The following is a 23,099-nucleotide window of genomic DNA, read 5'->3' as shown; positions in this document are numbered from 1 at the left end:
GATCTGTTTTCAAGGTATGACTTAATCTAAGCTAAGAAAAATGGTGGAAAACCAAGAGCCTCAAAGTTAAATAAAATAATTCCGAGGCCAAGTCGGTCGAAAGTTTTAGAAAAGTCAGTGTATGTACAGTCAACTTCGTAACCTTGATCTAAAGCGTTTGAAAATATGTTTGAGTATGTGAGGAGATTAGTAACTGTTGATCTTTTTTTCACAAAACCATGTTGCTGTTCGCGAATGATAATCTTACTAAAAAATGCTACACTTTTACAAACAACTAGTTCAAATACTTTAGGAATGCAAGAAATCTTTGCAATGGGCCTGTAGTTGCTTATATCCCACTTGTAACCTTTCTTGAAAACTGGTGTTAGAAATGACTTCTTCCATATACTGGGAAATTTGCCTGTTTTTAGAGAAAGTTTGAATAAGAACGTAAGGGGTTCAACTAAAGTATTACTACACTTTTTAAGTACTATCGGGGGAATACCATCAGGACCGGCTGAGCAGTCATCATTCATACTTACTTACTTAAGGTGGCGCTACAGTCCTGTGTGAACTAGGGCCTAACCCAACAAACTTCTGCTACTAGCTCGGTTCTTAGCTAGATGTCTCCAGTATAGCGCTCCAAGTTGGGTAAGGCCACTTTTCAATCGTGCGCGAGAGCTAATCCGCGGTCTTCCTCTACTGCGCTGTCCTGTGGGTGTGGATTCGAAGATTTTCCGGGCCGGACCATTGGTTTCCATGTGCTCTACGTCGTTGACTTTTACCCTTCTGTTTAAGTCTACGTCGCTGTACAGCCCTTACAGCTCGTCGTTCCATCTTCTCCTCCACTCCCCTTCGATGCATACGGAACCGTAGGTCACACGAAGAACTTTTCTCTGTAACCGACCCAAGATGCTTTCATCCGCTTTTGTCATAGTCCATGCTTCTGCACCGTATAGCAGGACGAGGATGATAATGGTCTTATATAGCAACACTTTGGTCCCTCGAGAGAGGACTTTACACCTGAATTGCTTTCTTAGTACAAAGAAACAGCGGTTGGCAAGAGTTATTCTGCGTTTGATCTCAACGCTGGTATTGTTTTCAGCGTTTACAACGGAGCCTAGGTAGACGAAATCTTTGACTACCTCAAAGTTACGTCTGTCGATAGTAACGTTTTGACCAAGACGTCGCTTTTGTATGTCCTGTCTTGACGACATCATGTACTTTGTTTTGCCCTCATTAACCGTTAAACCCATTTTTGTCGCCTCTGCCTCAATACTCACAAAAGCCCCATTGACATCACGCTGAGTTCATCCGATTATGTGAATGTCATAAGCATATGCCAGTAATTGGACAGACTTTTGAAAGATAGTGCCTCTAGTGTTGACGTGTGAGCTCTGCACTATTCTTTGAAGCACGATGTTAAAAAATGGCATGACAGCGCATCACCTTGTCTAAAACCTTTTTTGACATCGAAAGGTTCTGTTAAGTTGTTTCCAACCTTTAAGGAGCAGCATGAATTCTCCATGGTCATCTTGCACAAACGGACGAGTTTGATGCCAAAACTAGACATACGAGTAGCTCTTAACAGCTCGTTCCTGTAGATGCTGTCATATGCGGCCTTGAAATCAATGAAAAGATGGTGCGTGTCGATTTGGTGTTTTTGGGTTTTTTCCAGGATGTGAATATTTGATCGATTCGTTTGCGGAGGTTGTCCGCGAGGCTAGTTGGTGCTTCGCAACTTTGATGTTTTTACGTGGCCAGGAAGTCACCTTGACGGCACAACCCTCAACCCCCAACAACTTTTCACTCGGGGTTAGAACCCAATCTCCAGTTGAGGTACTAGGCATCCGATGTTCACCACGGGGAGGAGTTGATAGACAGAGGTGGGTTTTGAGACGCTTGTGCCCTCCTGAATGCAAATGGCAGCAGTCATCATTCAACGCGGATCAAAATCAAATGGGGTGGCGCAACAGTCCGTTGTGAACCAGGGCCTAGTGACTTACAACTCTCAACCATTCCTGTGTGCGAGTACTGTTGTCAGGAATGGAAGGGACCTACAATTTAAGGCCGAATCCGAACGGCTAAATTGAGGACGCATTTTTTCATGACAAGAATTACTCTTGAAGGAATTGTCAATTCCTCGCAAGAGGCAGTACCCGCGAAAATTAATTTTTTTAAATTAAGGTGGCACAGGCAGGGATTGAACCCAAGACCCCTTGCATGACAGTCCAACGCACTAACCATCATGCCACGGGTACTACTATTCAACGCGGATAAAAGATCAATATACTTATACTTCATCAACTTCTTAAGGGCTATTAACAACTCACTAACATTTTTGCGAAAGCCCTCCAGATATCAACAGTTTTATCTAACGAAAGGTTCTTGTAAGTGAAGTTAACTGGAAAGCCATCTGATTTTTTCTTTAAGTTTACAAGTTTCCAACATTTTTTAGGATTCTCTTTCAAAGAGGTATATTAAAGTTATTGAAAACCCTTTTAGTGTTCGCTTATTATAAAAATCGAGAAACTTTTTGGGTTACACGTAAGTATATTACAAACCATGAAGTGCATTTATGACCCTGCCTTAAGAATAACATTCAGTTTAGAAAATCCGTGAATTCAAATGATTTTATATTTTCTCCGTACCTTTTCAGTTACGTTTAGAAACTAATTTACCCCTATGCCTTGTGAAAAAAATTAAATCATAAAAAAAGTACGTATACGCCACCATTCTATTATATCATTCACTCCTAAAAACCACATTAACATTTTTTAAAGTATTTTTAGATCATAACATTTTTGTACACAATTTTTGAAAACTAAGAAAAACTTGCAAACAGGGGAAGAACTTAGTTTTCACATAAATAACCATCACGTTACATCAACACTTATTTTTATATAAAATTAGATATAATTCGATAAAACGTATCATATTTATGTTTTAATATTGAAATGTAACGGTTAAGTGATTGAAAACCTAATAAACCTAATGGCTGTCTCTGATGATGCGAAGCAATACTCTCTCTCTATGCTCAAAGTATAGGCATAGGTTTTGAAAAATCCAAAAAAGTACATAATAGAGACATACATACACTTGCTGCGTATTTCGATAGGTCTATATCTCTCGCTAGATACTCAATATTATAAACCCATCAGACCCACCTCTTTATTTCAAAGTTTTTCCGGATCGACCTAGCATCCGCCCAGTGCAGTACCAGTGCAGTTATAGTGTCCTGTATCCAATATCCAGTGTGCAGAGGGTCCAGTGTCGAATGTCCAGAGTATGCCATCATTCCCAGCATATAATCTGCATCCGCTTTGCAAAACATCACATTCGGTCCACAAACAAAATAAATTTATTTTTGCAAGTTTAAAATTTGAAATTATATTTTTTAAACTACACACACATTCATACATTCCGCGTGTATGTTATAGAAATAAGAACCACAAAAAAAAGAATATGTATTGTGTATTTATTGCGTATATATGCATGCGTATATATGCATGCATCTCCATCCTTATATAAGGATATTTAGTATAGGTTTTTGAATGAGGATACAAAATATAAAAAAAAAAAAGAAAATTCCTCGCAAATAAATAAAATGAAAATAAATACAAAAAGTTACCTCCCTTAAATAGGTATACGGTATTTTGCTCATTGAGCTTAGCATATACTATTATTTATAATATATATTTTATTAATTTTTATTTTTTTATTATGTAAGTAGATATATACGCGTGAATGTGTTCATATTGATTTTAGCATTGAAGTTGACGATAACAGAGGCGTACGATGGCGATGGCGATGGTGATGGCGAATGGCGGGCGGAAATGGCGGTGGCTGAAGGAGTATGGCGGCGGGCGTCGTCATCGTCGTCGGGCGGATGTCCCTACATACAGTATTATATTTATATAAGAATGGATCATAAGGAATATTATCGTTGATGATGGTTCATGGTTGGTTTTGTGGGTGGTGGTGGGTGGCTCTGGGTATTTTGTTCTGTTCGCTTTGGTTTCGGGTGAAATTCCTACATCCCTGATCCTTCTATTCCTGCTACCTGCTAACTCATACCTCTACACATTGCCACCTCTATATAGCAAACAAATTTGTTAAATTTAACTTGTAAACTGAGATATGTTTTGTGTTGTGTAGGACTTTAGGCGAAGGGGGAGAGAGCAGAAGTACGAGTATGTTTTAATATTAAATTTGCTGCATTTTCATTTCTATATTATATAAATAACATACATACCTGCCTACATACCTTTATTATAATCATACTTACGCATACGTACATCCATATATTCTTCTAAGTATAAAACTGAATGCGGGTGTGGGCTATATTGAAATTGATTTGGGACCACCACCCCCTCCCTCATTGCCCCAAAAGTTATTAATTTATACCTAGGTTAGGTACACATTATGTATGACAGAAGTCCTTTAAGATTGTGAAACTTAAAATGACTTAAGCTTAGGCAATAATATAATGTAGGATTGTTGGGGGGTATGTACACATATTATACAAAGGTGCATTCATTTATGTGCATATTTGTATACACACATACATATATATGTATGTACCTATTTGAAAATATGTTCTGGGAAAATATAATTTTCATTATGTGTGGTTATGCAAATGAAAGCATTATGTGGACTCTGCGGAGAGTATAGGGGTACCTATTTATATTTTCAAAAGTGGGTTTGTATATCCTTTGGCTTTTTTAAAGGAAAGTAAAGAGTTCGGTAATTGTGACAAGGCATCAGTTCTACTCTCATAAGGAAACTACTTAACGAAACTTTAAACAGGCATATTTATTTATTTTAACTCAGGACCGTTAGGCATTGAGCTGAGTTGGTCTTTAGATTTCGAACTCACAATTTGTGAATTTATTAACTTCCCATAGGAAGTAATTGTAATGGGTCCGACTTGTCGAATTGAAAATTTTGGCATTTCTTGACGTTTTAAGCTCTCTAGAGTCGAAATAAAAGATGTTTAGAAAGATGTATGTGCGTGCGTGTGTACGTACGTTTGCGACGTTTTTTTCGTCAAGAACCGGAAGAGATATTGACTTCAAATACATTTTATTATACAGATAAAAGTGCAGAAACAAAACGTCACCATGGACAGCTATAACTTTGAGGTAGTTAAGGACTTTGTCTACCTAGGCACCGCTATTAATGCAGACAACGACACCAGCGCTGAAATCAAACGAAGAATAACTCTTGCAAATCGCTGCTTTTTTGGACTTATAAGACCATTCAAAATCATTCTTCGGGTGATTTTTGGTCCCGTACGCATAGATGGAGAATGGAAGAGAAGATATAACGACGAACTGTACGGGCTGTACAGCGACACTGACCTAGTTAGCAGAATCAAAGTCCAACGGCTTAGATGGCTAGGTCATGTAGAGCGGATGGACATCAACGCTCCAGCCCGGAAGGTCTTCGAATCCAATCCCGAGGGACGGCGCAGTAGAGGAAGACCGCGACTCAGGTGGCGCACCCAGGTGGGAGAGGACCTCAACCAACTTGGCGTGCGAAACTGGAGACAGCTAGCTAGGGACCGAGCTGGCTGGAGACGCTTGTTGGTTGAGGCCCAGGTCCGCCCCGGACTGTAGCGCCACCTTAAGTAAGTAAGTAAGTTCTCTTTATACTTTTAAAAGTCTCCAAAAGTAATGTGAAATAAGTATGCATCAGGAAATTTTCACTTCACTCAACTTTTTGGAAATATTGCCGTAGAAAAATTAAAATATTTCGAATTTAATATTGAAACTGTGTTTTTTTTGTTGTAATTTTTAATTTTATAAAAGACAACCAACACACCATTTAAGACATAAATATAACCTTCCCCCAAATGTCCATCAATTTCTACCGAAACTTTGATGATTAATTCCACTTAGACCCCCACCGCCATCTACAAATCATTCTCAACATACTTCGCCGGCAGTTTACATCAAAGCCTTACCTACATTCCAAGTTTCAACATTATCAAGATTCGTTTCGCATGGACCATCACCTCGCACTCGGTTCTGCTGATGTCGAGCTCTTATCAACCATCCTAAAGTATAAGAGTATAGCTGCTACATAGGACGAGTGAAGTGAAGCACTCGATGATGCCATTCCATCTGTCCAAGATGATGAAAACTTTCATACCCCCTTGGGCTCTATACTCTACCAACATAGTATATTTTGTACAAAAAGTAGGTAAGGTAGTTATAATACCAACCTAGCTACTTCTTGGATGATAGCCTGGACTTGCCTGCTCTGGCCTGACCTGGCCTGGCTTGGCTATGCTTCCTTTTCCTATACAAAACTTACCTACTTTTAAATTCACAGTTAAAGCCAAATAATGAAAAACCAACCCCTCGCTTATTCGACCTCCACCGTTTGAAGGCAGATATACCCTCATGTCCTCAAACTCATCCTCATACCACCACCGCACCGCACCGATACGTTACTCGTATTTCATAAAACAAATACAACATTTTTGATCCCTCGATACCTCATGTCTTGTATGTGACATCTTGGACACATGAACCAACATAATATAGGTAACTCCTTCTGGGGGAACTCTTCTTGTTCTTGTTGTTGTTTTTGTGGTCTTCCTTTATAACGTTAACATATCCCAGCTTCCCATCTTCCCGTCGTCGTCGTTCGTCGTCGTTGTGGCCAGCATAATATAGGAAGACACTACCTTACCATATATTGCAAGTAACAGCAAAAGCAACAGAGCAACACCAACCCCCAAGGACGGAAATCTTGGTCACGTAATAATGTGTTTGCATTGTGCGTTTAGGGATCAGGTGCTTTCTACGACTTATTGACAAGAAATCCCGTTCCAGGCAGGCTTCCCGCAACTAAAGTATAGAGTATACTCTTGTACATACTCATACGTAGGTAAGGTAGTCATATATTAGATAATAACAGATGGCGTGGCGTTCGGTCAGCAGCAACAGCAGTAGAAGCACCAGCAGCAGCAGCAACGTCCTCTTAGTGGTTTTCCGGTCCGGTCCGGTCTTATCTCCGCGCTGCGGGCTTATGTTCTTTTTTATTTCCTGCTGTTTTTTTGCTTTTTCTAAAAATGAAAAAAAAAAAAAGAATACAACAGTGGAAGCCCACATATCGATCTCCTCGGGATAACCTAGAGGATGAAGAGGAGGCATAGGAGGGAGCTCTATGGTGGTCTGATGATGTGAAGATGGTCGTATAGCGGTCGTCTCCAATGGGATGCGTGGGCAAAATTGCATGTGCGTGTTGCGTTCACCGCCATCATTTTATTTTATTCGTTCGTTCTCTTTCTTTTTGTTGTTTGCAGGCGGTTTTTGTTTCGTTTTTCATTTAACAGTTTTTTGTGCGATTTTTCGGTTTTTCACGCACCAATATTGATGCGTTGCATTTTTAGCACGCACACACACCTTGCAAAAAAAACAACGCAAAAAAACGTCCATTCTGCTGCTGCCGCTGCTGCTGCTGTTGCACACAAGATGCGTGTGCGTGTGACTTTTGGGGATGGATGCTTGGATACACTGAATCTGAATCTGGATCCGACTAAATGCACGCATTTATATGCATCTCTATCTATGCCTAGGTAGATACTTTGTCGATAGGTAGGTAGGTTTATATCTGCGACTGCCGTTGTTGGTTGCCAATATAAATTTAAGCAGGAACTGACCGAGCAAAGGAGATGGATGGATGGAAGAGGGGTGGACGAGTTTGAGGAGGCAGATGGAGAGGAGGGCGAGATATGTGTGGCGCTGCTGCTGATTATGTTCGACACTACATGGCTACATATCTATCTTTGCTCTATGTGTGTACCTATGCACATTGCACACACAGTGCACACATAATTATTTTAGCTGCATTATGGAGACGAACGGCAACGGACGTATTGTCGGGCGAGCGATGGCAAAGGAAACGGGAACGGGGACGGTTATGGACAAACGGGCCAGGCCTGGCCAGGCAAGGCAAAGCAAGGCTAGGCTAGGACGGACCGAGCAAGACGTCGGACGATATAGTTGGGCGAATAGCAAACATAGAGCTGCAACAGCACCACTAGCAGCAGCAGCAGCTATCGTATATGTGCGGATGTTTGAGAACATCTACCTAAAAATTTAAGCAGATAAAGCGGCAGGCAACACCATCATCAGCCAGCCAGAGCCAGCTCAAGCAGAGTCAAAGCCAGTGCACACAGCCTGCGACATACATACATAGTATAGACATAGAGTATAGAGATGGTGAGATACGAGTAGGAAGCTCTATATAGATACGTTCATATGTATATCTAGATATAATGTATTGTATGTTTATACCTCTATCGCACAGCACAGCACAGCACAGAGCAGCGAGCCAGAGCGACCATCAACCGTAGCTATAGACAAATTCTGAATATACATATAGAATACAGGGCTGAATTTATCTTTAAGATGGCAGAAAATGGCGCCCGAGAAAAGATTATTTTTATAAGAAACGCTTTCTGCATTCTTCTCAAGATAAGATATAAAATGAAAACAAAGAATTTTTGATTTTGACAGCAACCTGCCACTTTGACTTTATGGGCCCATATACCTCCTGTTTTATTTCACCTTGAATGTTCATTTTTTAATTTGACTCACGCCGTCGTAGACTCATAGGACAAACCTAAGCAAGTGAAAGTTATAGTTGGACCTGTTTACAAAGTAACGATTTTTAAAGATTAGCTAGGCTTGTATCAAGAGGCAAGGAAGATCAATTGAATTGTTCGGAATCTATTAAAAGCTTCAAAAGTTTAATGACAAGGATCTGTATAAATGTAGATTTCGTCGTTGATGCTGCGAAACCTTATTTTTTTGTCCGAAAATATTTTAAGGAGAATTAAAAGTACATCATCAGGAGTTCATCAATTTCTTTAAACTTAAAAAACTGTAGAATTGTTCCAGAAATCAACTTTCTTTAACAGTTTTCTACAAATTCTTCAAAATTAAGATGACAGAAAATGGCGCCCGAGAAAAGATTATTTTTTTAAGAAACACTTTCTACACTCCTTTTAAGATGAGATATAAAATGAAAACAGGGTAAGCTCAAAGAATTGTTAATTTGGATATCATCCTGATACTTTCACTTAACTTTGGAGGCGTATTTACCTCCTGTTCTTTCTTGACTTTAACCAATTTTGAACAACTTCGTCGTTGAGACATAAAATATAGATAAACAATCAAAATTTAGATTTGAAACTGTACAAAGTAACGTCAAAAAATAAGACAAGGCAGTTTAAAAAAGGTAAGGAAGTTCAATTGACCTGTTTTAACCCATTTGAAAGCTCCAAAAGTTCATTGACATCGAGCTGTAGAAATGTAGATCTCGCTGATCATGCTGCAAGAAATAGTGTATTTTTGTTTGAAAGTATTTTTAAAAGAATAAGAAGTGCATCAGGAATTCGTCACTTGGTTTAAATTTTAAGAAACTGTAAAACTCTTCCTGAAATCAACCTTCTTTTACGATTTCCTACAAACTCTGAAACATTAAGGCTCACTTTATCTTTGAAATGACAGAAAGTGGCGCCCGAGAAAATATATTTTGATTGGTAATACTTTATTTAGTCTTCCTCAAAATATAAAAATAAAAAACAAGTAAGCTCGAGGAACTGTGCGTTTTGACACTTTCTGAATATTTTTACTTAACTTTTTGGACATCTCAGCTGGTTTATCTTGTCCTAAAAGTTCTTTCGTAACAAAAGTGCATCTTCATTAATTCACGTCAATAACAAAAGGCATTCATATGGTTGAGACTCAGGACATGTTAAAAGAAGTAAAAGTTTGAGTTAAGATAGTTTACGATAGTTACGTTTTTCAGGGACAAGATATGGCAGTTTAAAATGGTAAGGAAGTTCAATTGAAATGTAGATGTTGTTTTTGAAACTGCAAAATGTCGTATGTTTTTGTTCTTAGCAACTATTTTAAGAATAAAAGTTAAATAAAGTCTAAATTTAAAAAAAATAATAAAATTCTTCACGAAATCAACCCTCTTTAAAGATTTTCTTCAAAATCTTACGCCTTTATATCCCACAAAACTGTCAAAACGACCCTGCAACATAGCAACTCTCATACTCACGCTCGCTCACTCACCACTGGTATACTTGCTATACCAGTGTGACATATAGACAACGGTACACTCGGGCCATCAATTCAACAGTGCCGAGTGGAAGGCGTTCGCCGTACTCGCATACAAAATTGCTGCCTCGAATGTACTGAATGCGCCCCACAAAGTATTCACATTTTCCCACAACCAAATTCTGTGTTCAACAACTTCATACTTTATGCGACGATCTGTATCCCCGTTCCAAGTGCCCAAAAAGTATCCGAAGCACATTAATGCCGCCTTAAGTTTGACATATCTCGGCACTTCATGGAGCGCAGCTCCATCAGCAATTCAAATAATCAACCTGGGTCTTTTCATACATAAGATACTTGCTGCTTTATGGGGCGCTATCGCCCCAAAAAGTGCCATGAATAAGCTATGGAAACAAGTTCCGTCGAAGAATAGGGTTTTGTATGGCGCGGCAAACACCAAAAAGTACCAAGTATCTGGTGAATTCATCCTATGGACAGAGGATTTTGAAACTTGATGGAAATGTATCTCAGAGCAGTGTAAAATGTATTTTTCGAAATACGATGGTGTGAGTGGTGCCCAACACAAATTTACTGCCTATCTGTATACGCGTATTTTGTATTCCTTACCCGGAGGGGAAGTTATCGCTTTTCAGCTCTCTCTCTTTTTTGGCATTCTTTTGTCGATGACGATGAAGACGACAACGAACGGCGGGATGACGAATTGACGACCAACGTAGCAATGGTCTTGGGGCAAAGACGAACGACGCACGGTGAAGGCGACGACGACGAAGATGAGAGAGTTTTCAAATTCAGCGATAAGAAACCTTAGTTTGTAATGCTTTATGCTGCTGCTTTGCTATCGTATCGTAAGTTCGCAGGGAGGGAAGCTTCATCCCCTTTCAACCCTACCCCGTCAGCCGATCCAGTAGTTTCGTACAAAAAAGGAATGTTCAAACAATTGTAAACAAACTGAATTTTTTTATTTTCAGTTTTATTTTTTTGTACTTTACTTTTTTTGTGTGTTGCCGCCTGGCATTTCATAGAGAAAAATAGAAAGACAGAGAGTGAGAGAGTTAGATGTGTAGGGTTGCCTCTGCAGTGTTTCTTTAAAAAAAATAATTATGTCCGTGCAGAAGAAGAAAATTCCATTAAAATTTCGAAGTAGACTTTAGCAAAAGATTTGATTTCGATTATTTTCTTTATCAACTTATTTCGTAAACTATCTAAACTCAAACAAATCTTGTTTCTTTTAGTTTTGTATTACTTTCAGGAAAAAGGGAGCTTGGAATCGAAGAAGGGTTAAAGTAACAATGAAAAATACCTATAATAATAAAAGAACTGAACCCTTAGCTGACACTTCTTATTCAAGCCACATAATGGCCATACGGGGTAACTCATTACCCCATGATGAAAAACCCAATTAAACAAGATGTGTGGATGTTTTAAGACTTAAAGCTGATTTTATCATGTCAGTTGGAGAGTTCTTCAGCATATCTCATGGTTTTAGTTGGGTTATTTCAAGTCGATTTAAAAAAGAAGTATATTTTTATTGAACAAACTGGGTGACTAATTACCCTGGGCCAAAGCAATGTACACTCATTTTGTATTTTTTTGGCTTACGTAGCGAAGTCAGTTCTCGAGCTTTCCTGCCACCATCAGATGTAATTTTTTGTACCAATTTGAACGATTTAAGACCTAAAACTCCTTTTTAGCCTAGGGTTATAAATCTCCTGTATGACCACCAAGATAAAACAGCAAGAAGGTATAAAGATAGGCTTCGATGAAAAATGGTTTTCAATGAAATTGTATACTGGTTCCGTATTCTTATTTTAAATGTAAATTGGTAAACTATCTTTAAAAAAAACAGATTTCAAGAAAAATGTGTACAAAACAGAGGCTGGGTTGCGACCAAGACTGATAACTTACCATCTTGTCTGTCGATTTGTCTTGCTTAAAAGGTTTGTAGGTTTTCGGTATTTGTTAAAAAGTTGTTAGTTCAATTATTCTTACAAATTTTTAAAATACCAACAATATTGTTCATATAAAGAAATAGTTAAGTTTGAAAATCTAGTTTTATTGAATAGATTTTAAGTCGAATACAAATTTTTACCAATGTACCGTTTCTTAAATTTTTACAAATTGGATGATTGAAATGAATTTGAGAGATATCAAGAACCGAACATCAATTTTTACCAAATTTGCGGACAATTTTTAGTAGATTTTATATTTTTATGACAAAACGGATTATTGGATTTTTATAAAAGAACAAGTGAATATCTAAAGCAACATTTTCTGTGAAATAAAACACGTTTGAAGACAATATTTTTAATTTTTAAAAGCTCTTTGAGTCGTAAGTAAATTTAAACCTAGTTTTAGTATTGTTTTTTTGTTGTTTTTATTTTTTGTAAGCCAATAGATTTTCTTCAAAATTTTACTAAATGCTAAAAACAATAGTTTTTAACAGATAAAAGAAGTTTAAGGCCAATATATCATAGTTTTAATATTATTAATATTTGAGTCGAAAATCAATTTTTACCAACTTTTATTAATTTTTTGTTTAGTTTTTTATTTTTTGTAAAAAAACTGTTCATTCGATTTTTCGAAAAATTTTAACAGATGTTAAAAACTTAATTTTTTGTTGTACAAAATTGTTTTGGAGATAAAATCATTTTGTATTTTCAAAATTTTGAAGGTGACAAATTTTTTTCGGTTTTTTAATTTATAAGAAAATCTTTAATTGGATTTTCAAAAAATATATTTGTTTGGTATCACGTTAAAATTTAATTCAAGTTTTTAGCGTTTTTGGTTCGTAAGATATTTAGGGTTAAACAAAATTTTCATCTTTTTCTTAAACTGCTATGGTAAAAAACGCATTTTTTTCAGAGCCCTCTCTGACTTTTCATCTGTATAACACAATTTAATTGAAGTGGATATCTCATCCCTTCTGGTTCTTGAACTATGGACGACGAAAAAAACGTCGCGAAAGTATTGACGTACGGACGTACGAACGTACTTACACACGCACGCACAGACATCTTTCTAAAAATCTTTTATTTCGACTCTAGGGACCTTGAAACGTCGAGAAATATCAAAATTTTCCATTTGATAAATCGGACCCAATTCAATAACTTCCTATGGGAAGTTAACAATGTTAACGAAGTCTAAATGTCTTAAATGTTTTTCTTTTGGATATTTTTATTTTGCCGCCTATGTAGCTTTAAAGTAAGTTTAGTTCAAAATCCAATACTTTTGAAACAAATCTTGTACATGTGTCCTTAAAATTTTCAATCTGGGGCCTATTGTGTCAACGGACAAAATTATAATTACAAGGAATTTTTGTAAAACAAATTTAGAGACCTACATTTATTTGACTCCTTTTTGAATTGTGATTTTATGAAAAATGCATTTACCAAATGTAGGCATGGTGTTTCAAACTATTGTCCAATGTGTAAAATTGCTACGATTCCCAAATTTTTTGAAAAGTTAGTCAATGACAAAATAACTCCTTCTCTTAAGGCAATGATCTCACCATACCAACATGGTCTTGTAGCTGGCAGATCCACTGCAACTAACTTCACTATTTTTAGTAATTTATTCTTGAATGCACTCAAGAAAGGTTATTTATCAGTATGATGTTGTCTCTACTGACTTTTCTAAAGCTTTTGACAGAGTCAATCATGATGCTTTATTTATGAAGACAAATAAAGTATGTTTTAACTCAAACTTTTTAAAATGGCTAGATTCATACTTAAGGGATCGTATTCAGTACGTTACGTTACATTATTTCTGCACCGATATATGTTATGTCGGGTGTCCCACAAGAAAGCCATCTTAGTCCTCTTCTTTTTTTTGTTTATAAACGACTTTTCCTATATGTTTTTAAATTCAAAGTGCTTGATGTACTCGGATGATCGAAAAATATTTCGTCGTATAAAATCTGAACATGTTTGTTTTCTTCTGCCACAAGATCTTGATCTTACTGATCTTAATCTTGACCTTACTGTTTTTAGCTAACTGTTTTCACTTGAACATTTGCGCATGTCAAAACTTAACGTTTTCCCGAAACCGTTGTCCAAATAATTTTATCTATAAAATCAATCAAATGCCATTGTCCGTTATGACCTTTAAAAAAGATATTGGTGTGATTTTTGACAAAAAAATTGACTTTCTAAAGCATTTTGTAAAGCATTTAGATTTTTTATTTGCTAAAGGCAGTTTAATATTAGGTTTCATATTGCGTAAATCAAAGGAGTTTTTCGATCCACACCCTTAAAGTGTTTATATTTTGCGTTTGTAATGTTTAATCTTGAAAAATTTATATTTTCTTCATTCATTTAGAATTGGAAAGATCCAAAACCGATTCACGAGAGTTGTACCGAAAAGACTACCTATGAAACGAGATGCAAATTACTTGGTATTTTGCCTTTTAACATTCGTAGAAAGCTCACAGAGGTTATGTTCATTCATGACATATTAACAGATCAAATTTGAGCTCGAATTGGGACTAATGTTTCTGCGAGATTGCTTTGAAACCGATCGTTTTTATTGTCCCATATCATAAAACTGTGTATGTTAACAATGAACCATTATCTAGGTATTTAAATGAAATAAAATAAATAAGATAGCGCAACAGTCCGTAGAGAATCAGGTCCTAGTGACTTACAACTCTCAACCATTCCTGTGTGCATGTAATTGAAGCTATGGAGGGGACCTACAATTTATATGCCGAATCCGAACAGCTAATTTGAGAAAGCACTTTTTCATGACAAGAATTACACATTTGTCAATTCCTCGCAAGAGGCAGTACCCGTGAATAAGACTTAAGAACCCAAAACCTCTGCCACGCGTACTACTATCCAGGTGTTAAAGAGAAACAAATACTCTTTGCCACATGATTGATCAAATTTATTGTTTACTCTAAATAACTTTGCTGCTGGTGATGTTTAAAATAATTTGAAATTATATGTATTATAAAGGGTGATTTTATTGAGGTTAGGATTTTCATGCATTAGTATTTGACAGATCACGTGGGATTTCAGACATGGTGTCAAAGAGAAAGATGCTCAGTATGCTTTGACATTTCATCATGAATAGACTTACTAACGAGCAACGCTTGCAAATCATTGAATTTTATTACCAAAATCAGTGTTCGGTTCGAAATGTGTTTCGCGCTTTACGTCCGATTTATGGTCTACATAATCGACCAAGTGTGCAAACAATTAATGGGATTGTGACCAAGTTTCGCACTCAGTTTACTTTATTGGACATTAAACCAACCACACGAATGCGTACAGTGCGTACGGAAGAAAATATTGCGTCTGTTTCTGAGAGTGTTGCTGAAGACCGTGAAATGTCGATTCGTCGCCGTTCGCAGCAATTGGGTTTGTGTTATTCGACCACATGGAAGATTTTACGCAAAGATCTTGGTGTAAAACCGTATAAAATACAGCTCGTGCAAGAATTGAAGCCGAACGATCTGCTACAACGTCGAATTTTCAGTGAATGGGCCCTAGAAAAGTTGGCAGAAAATCCGCTTTTTTATCGACAAATTTTGTTCAGCGATGAGGCTCATTTCTGGTTGAATGGCTACGTAAATAAGCAAAATTGCCGCATTTGGAGTGAAGAGCAACCAGAAGCCGTTCAAGAACTGCCCCTGCATCCCGAAAAATGCACTGTTTGGTGTGGTTTGTACGCTGGTGGAATCATTGGACCGTATTTTTTCAAAGATGGTGTTGGACGCAACGTTACGGTGAATGTCGATCGCTATCGTTCAATGCTAACAAACTTTTTGTTGCCAAAAATGGAAGAACTGAACTTGGTTGACATGTGGTTTCAAAAAGATGGCGCTACATGCCACACAGCTCGCGATTCTATGGCCATTTTGAGGGAAAACTTCGGAGAACAATTCATCTCAAGGAATGGACCGGTAAGTTGGCCACCAAGATCATGCGATTTGACGCCTTTAGACTATTTTTTGTGGGGCTACGTCAAGTCTAAAGTCTACACAAATAAGCCAGCAACTATTCGAGCTTTGGAAGACAACATTTCCGAAGAAATTCGGGCTATTCCGGCCGAAATGCTCGAAAAAGTTACCCAAAATTGGACTTTCCGAATGGACCACCTAAGACGCAGCCGCGGTCAACATTTAAATGAAATTATCTTCAAAAAGTAAATGTCATGGACCAATCTAACGTTTCAAATAAAGGATCGATGAGATTTTGCAAATTTTATGCGTTTTTTTTTTAAAGTTCTCAAGCTCATAAAAAATCACCGTTTATTATCTAGTAATCATTAAAGTACCTATTATTACTTTTTATAAATAAACTAAACTAAACTTAATTGTCTTTTTTTCGACCAAGGAAGCAAAAAATTGCTATATTAGATTTTTTCATCTTCGACTTGGCCCTGGCTAACGAATAACTTGCAGTTTACAAGAATTAAACACATAAAACAGAAGTTTCAAAAATTGATCTTTCAAAAACTCATTCTATTTTTGTTCACTTATTTATGAAACAGTTATTTGTACTTTGTGAATTTTTGTTTGTTAATAAAAAATCAAAAACTGTCCTCGCTTATTAAAGGCCAACGATACGTTCATTATGTTCATGAAGTTTTTTCACCAACATCATTCAGTTAAAACTACTTAATTTCTTTAAAATACATTTTTAAGTTATCTCCAAAATGCATTTCACCTACCTTAAACATTCTGAGATCTCTATTCACTGGTTAGCCATATTAAGTTTTTGTCTATCAGAAAAAATCAAAGCTCTTTTAAAGGGTTTAGTTGTCCCGAATTCGAATCTCACCTTATAATTTCTCTATCACAAAACGTTTTTAAAATAAACCTCATTAAAAATATTGAAATTAACCGAAAACGATGTTCTTAAAGCTTAAACACAGCATGTTTCATAACAATCAATTGTTTGATGATTTTTCAAAGCTGTCTTCTAAATACAGTCAAAATAATTCTCGTATCTTGAGTAGTTTCTGGAAATTTGTTATTAAAGTCATAAAACTTCATCTGACCCTCATTGATAATATGTTTTGGAATTGATTGCAAATTCAATGGAATTCAATTATATTTTTAAAGACTATTTTTTTTATAGCCTTGTTAAAACGACGGACATAAAAATTACCTTCAAACCACTTCTTGCATTTTTCTGTTAAAAAGAATGACTTAAATTTGAAATTCAAATTGTTTGAATGGCAACCCTAAACCAATGGGAGTAGGAGTAAGAGTAAGCAGTAGGAGTATAGGAGTATACTATATAGAATACCTTATACTCTCTCTCTTGTGTTGTGTGCTTTCCCCTTCATCCTTCCACTTCTACTTCTGAAACAAACGAACGATGTCATCGTGGGCTTATTCATTTCATGTTTGAATTTGGAATTCCTAGTGAAACGATGCCCTTGTATATTATAAAGCTTAAAGCAAGCAAAGTCTACCTCTGGCTCTGGTACTGGATGTACTACTCTATGTACTGTATGCCAAAGTACGAGCGCCATCGCCAGTTAAAGCTAAAGCTACAGCTAGCTTGCTAGGTAGGTATAGGCGTAGGTATAGGTACCTATAGGTAGGTAGAGATATGCAATGAAGTCAGCGAAGCCAAATGAAGGCCAACCGCCGATTATGGTTAAAGAATGTGGAGCGATCCTTTCAATTGCAAACTGTGTGTGATTATGACAATGACAACTCTGCACAGAAAGCGGTTACACTATACGCTACCACCTCCACTTTCGCGTCGTCGTCATCGTCATCATCATCGGTGCCGCTCTGCGCTATGCTGTGCCATGATAGATATGATAAAGATTTTTTTTTTCGTTCCTAGGTACCTATAAGGGTAGTGTCGGCAACGCTTATAAGTTACCCACCTCCTCCCTTTCTGGGAACAGGGAACACATCCACATCGCAGAGGTACACTCATCTTATAACGGAAATCCCTCAACACCTTTGAACCCATCACCCAACAACAAGTCTGATTTAAGATCACAGGATGTGTCTGATCAGGACGACTTCCTGTGTGAAGAAATTTATAGGGGACCAAAACAGAGATATAGTTGTTGCTATTGTTATTGTTATTTGTTTTTGTATCTATTTTATTTTTTAATTCAGAATTTAAAATAAAAAACTTGAAGTAAGACAAAAGATGATTATGTAATGCATAGTGCACTTGCTTTAGCTTTTTTAACTATGTAGGTATATAAGAATGTAATGCAGGGGGCTTAAAAAAGAAATACTGGGTAATGTAGATAGAAACCACCATAATTTACTATACCTACGTCCGTCGGTCGTCGTCGGTAAGATATGTCGGTAGGTATGTATATTAATTTATATTATAATATGTACATATTTACAATCATGTGAGTTAATTCAGATTAGAAATAAACTTGAGATTAAGTTGAATCTAAATGGCGAGTGGGGAATTGGAGGTTATCATCACTTTGGTTACGTCGCGTCGTGTCGTGGTCGGTATCGTTTGTCGGTTAGGCGATTTGTCGGTTCAGTTTGTATGCCGTTGTAGGTAAGGTAGGTAGGTTAGAATAATGCTTTTTAAATAAAAAAGTGGTATTCATTTTTGTAAGTTATTTATATAGATATACTTAGTGGCTAGCAAATCAAAGCTAGAAGCTTACATCAGAAACACAAACAACTTTAGGTCGATACATACCTACCTTAAGCTTGTTGTGGATTTCTTAGAATCGTAGATGCATAATGCAGGTAACTTGTCCGCGGGAAACCCAAGTTTTTATTCAACTGTTGGCCGTCATTTTATCTACCTTGTTTAATATCGAGAAGAAAATTATGAATTTAAATTATTTCAAAAGAAATAAAAAAATAATCTTATCAAACCAGTTTAGTTCTTTTTTTTGATAAGGGAAACCAGGGTGCAAGATAACATGATGAGTTGCAGCATGTGTTTGATTTTGTCATAGACGTCAATTGTAACTTTACTTACACTCAGAAAAAAAATTAAGTTTAAATAACTTACTAAAGAAAATGAAACGTCAAAAAGTTTGAAGTTAAAATATGAACGCAACCTTAAAGCCAACACCAATTGTCAGTGTCAAAATGTTCAGGAGGGATCCAGTTATCGGCACCATTAATTTTTATCATTAAAGATTTTTCTCGAATTAAATTAGTTGTGTTTTTTATGAATTTGAAATTTTGGTTTAAGTACAAGAAAATAATTGATTTAGGTCATAGTTTTCATCCTAGTTCCTTTTTTTGATTGATGAAATCGTTTTCAATAAACGGCAATCTTTTAAAATTTGAATTTGGAGCCAAATCTTTCAGCTAGAAACGCTTAAAGCGTTCTATTTAACTCAATCAGAGATCTGTCAAAAAATGCGAATAATTGCTTCCAACCAAGAAAACAAGCAATTTTCAAAATGTATCATTTTGTGAGCAATGAGCATTTCCAAGAAGTAGTAAAAATACATTCTGAGTCAGTTATAGCAAATTACTAGATACCAAAGTCTAAAATTGAGGAACTTATTTCTGAAACACAAACGCCCTTCAGCTTCGACTTCGCCTGACGTTTATGAGTTCAACCATAGGAATTCAATGCATTCGTTCATTTGACAATCGTAAGGAAATAACGTAATGTTACGTAATGTGGCTCCAAACGAAAGCTCTAGTTCAAATTTGCTGACATTTGTTTGTTTGACAGCTCAACAGCTGTAAAAAAGTCAACAGACAAAATGAATTTGCTTTTGGAGGGATTCCCATTGGTTATTGTAGCTGTAAATTTATCTATTCCACGACAAATTTATTTTTTTCGATTTCAAAACTTTTTTTTTATTTTGAGAAAAAATAACAGCTGCTAATAACAGATGTGTCATTCAAAACAAACTCGAAGCAGGCCCAACGTAACGCAAACGACGCCGAAGCTAAACCGTGTTTTTGTGTCAGCCATTAATGTTTGAGAAGTGTAGGCGCTGCATAATGTAGAAAAATTCGTTCTTCGAAAATTTTTCAAGATGGCGCTTAAGTTATGGTTAAGAAGAAAAACTAGAAATCTGTCAATATCAAATATGACAATCAACATTTTAGAGAACTCAGACAAAGATAATTCGACCAATCGAGAATTTATCACTTCAAAAATTAATGATAAGCTTCATTAATTATGTTGCACATAAACTATAGACTTTGCATTCTTTCTAAAGGACTTTCTAACAAGACTTTTAACGTTGACATTTAAAAAACTAGACTATAATTATAGAGAAACCAATTTACAACATTGTAAATGGAAGGTATTTTAAAAGAAAGGAAGACCTATATTAGAGAAAAATGTCTGCTACGGCTCTTGAAATTTACCTTGACGAATCTGAAAATTTGCAACTGTATGCCATCAAAAAATTCAAGAAATCCATCTCTCCATCAATGTCTTGAATCAAGTGTGAAGCATTGACATAGACATTATCTTTCACATGACTTTTAAGAAAAAGTATGTTACTGGTCTCGGTGGCCATTTATTGTGATTATCCCTTCGAGAAAAATAATATAATAAAAACTGTTCAATGTCATTGCTAAATGTTCATCATTTTCCAAGGGAACTTTGACAATTTAAATAAGTTTAGTTCCGTTCTTATAGATTTTTTTCGTGGGTAAAATAAATCAATTTTTTCTTGATCTAGATTTGTCAAAACACAAAAAACACATTTCCCTCGTTTTTCCATTCCATGGGGAAAATAAATTGATTTATTTTTGATTTTAGATCAAATATGCAATCTGGGTAAAATAAATCAATTTTTTCTTGATCTAGATTTGTCAAAACACAATAAACACATTTCCCTCGTTTTTACATTCTATTGGGCAAAATAAATTGATTTATTTTTGATTTTAGATCAAATCTGCAAAGCTGAATTTTTCAGCGGATTTACCCCACTTCATAAATTAAAATAAAAGTTTAGCTGGGAATTTGACAGCTTGACCGTATTCTTTGATACCAATAGGAAGTAAGACTAACACAATGACAAAAAAAAAAGAAATTCTAATCGTGTTCCATGCGTAACCAAAAAAAAATCAATTCTTAAAGAGATCCTCAATTTCCTTGTTGAATATTAAATAAAATATCACATCTTCAAAAATGACAGATGACCAAAACTGGACTTTTGAACAAAAAGAAAAAATCTCATTAAAGTAAAAATGACATTATGTGTCATTTATTGCATAAATAGAAATTTATTGCAAATCGATTTCAAGATTTGTCAATGTAAGAAGAAGCTGACGTTTTGAAAAACAGATGCGGGAAACAAGTGAAGAATGGACACAATTTTTTTCAAAACCACTGACATCACATAAGTTGTTTCGTCCCAGAAGGATTCTGACATCTCCAAAGTATTAGATTTGACGTTTTAGATTGCTGACGTGGTAAACATTTTGACATTACATCAAAGTCTTGTCAGAGATGGGAAAGTGTTAATTTCCGAGCAAGAATAAAATGTGAAAATTGTCATATATGAATTACCTAGTGACTTTCTTTCATTTAAGTCTCTAATTATGTCAATTTTGGTTAAAAATTAAAAATGCTCCCAGTTAGATTAGCTTTATTATTCTTCTTTTTAACCTTATGTCAAACCATTCATAAACATTACAAAATCAAAACAAAAGTTAGAAAATAGGTGGTACCTATCATTTCGATTTTTAAATGAGACCTTGACTTATCGACCGATATTATGTATACAGGTAGATACAACAGCGAAGATCGTAATATTTATCTGTCAAGGCTTTGTTTAGCTCCAAAACAAAACATTAGAAGGTATCGTGTAAATTATTTATTTCTCACGATGTAAGACGACATAATATCTACACTTAGGTATATTGCGATTGTTCCTAAGTATTCTTGGTAAAGAATTCATCATCATCATCATCATCATCATCGTCTTCACCATTTTGGTAAGAATGACCAAACTTTGATTGGACTCTTCTAACCTACAAAATCTAACCAAGGGCTATGACCAGAGATCACCCTTAAGTAAATTATATAAACCTTCCATAAGACCTTTTATTTCGAGGGATCTTTTCTTTTTCTTTTTATCAATTCTCAAAATACTTTTCTTTTGAAGAATATCCTCTCCGAAAATTTTCACGTGCAACACACTACTCACTAAAGTGCTTAGACTTTATACTTACCCTTTGATCCGACCGAAACGTGAAAATGCGTATAAAGACCGTTGCTTCAAACGGATGTAAGTTAAAACTCAAAGCAAATACCTCTGGGCTGAGTAACAACTATGAAAAAAAAATACAAAACATAACGAATACGAGTGTAGAAGTCTGCATTGATAGAGGTAGCGAGGGATGTATGTGGTAGTGGTGGTGGTGGTGGTGTAACTTGAATGAAAGACGACAAAAATAAAAGAACATAGGTGCATTAGGTGTGAAAAATATAGAAAGGCCAGAGACAAGGTTGTGACATTTGGATTGTTTTTGAAAAAGAAATCATTGAAGTATGAATGAAAACAATATGGGACCCAAAGGTCAACCTTGTGGAACACCATATATTTAAGAGAAATCGAGCAACTATTTGCACAAATCTCAATGTTTTAGGTTCAGAAGCAGAGAGAAAGCAAAGGCAACTACAAGATGTAAGAATTCTGGAGGCAATAAGTGCCTTAAGGAGCGAAATTGAATATCCGAATTATATGGTAAACTAGCGAAAACGGCGAACTCCGTTTCGCCACCAGATGCCTTCGTTTTTTGTAACATTTCGTTTGGTGGTTAAAAGATGATGACAAATTATTTGTTTTGTTTTATATTTGAAAAGGAAAAATGTTATTTCATTTCACAACAGTAATGAATTCACTAAGTAAAAAATGAAAGTTAATCCAAAGTAAATACTGAATCGAGGAATTATACTTGTCAGCAAATTACCCGTTTCATTGAAGTGGTCTTTGGTAAACCACATTTTTCCTTTTTTGGTATGACGTTTACACAAACAAAGCAGATGGTTTCCCAACTCGTGAACACGAACGAACAGCTGATTAGCTATCCATGTGAAAAACAATGATTTTCTAAATTTATCCCAC

At 36.0% G+C, this 23,099-nt stretch overlaps 1 long non-coding RNA gene across 1 annotated transcript; it reads left to right on the top strand.

The window, feature by feature from the left end:
• Positions 1-18,486: 18,486 nt before the first annotated feature.
• Positions 18,487-18,921, top strand: LOC129952799 (uncharacterized). The gene is made up of 2 exons (XR_008782390.1): positions 18,487-18,598; positions 18,663-18,921. It is a non-coding gene; the product is annotated as an uncharacterized LOC129952799 (long non-coding RNA).
• The last annotated feature ends 4,178 nt before the right edge of the window (positions 18,922-23,099 follow it).

This window comes from Eupeodes corollae, chromosome 3 (genome assembly GCF_945859685.1).
Source record: "Eupeodes corollae chromosome 3, idEupCoro1.1, whole genome shotgun sequence".
NCBI classification, from domain to species: Eukaryota; Metazoa; Arthropoda; class Insecta; order Diptera; family Syrphidae; genus Eupeodes; species Eupeodes corollae.
Note: the sequence above shows the minus strand (reverse complement) of the source record. Positions and strands in the feature narration are given on the sequence as shown.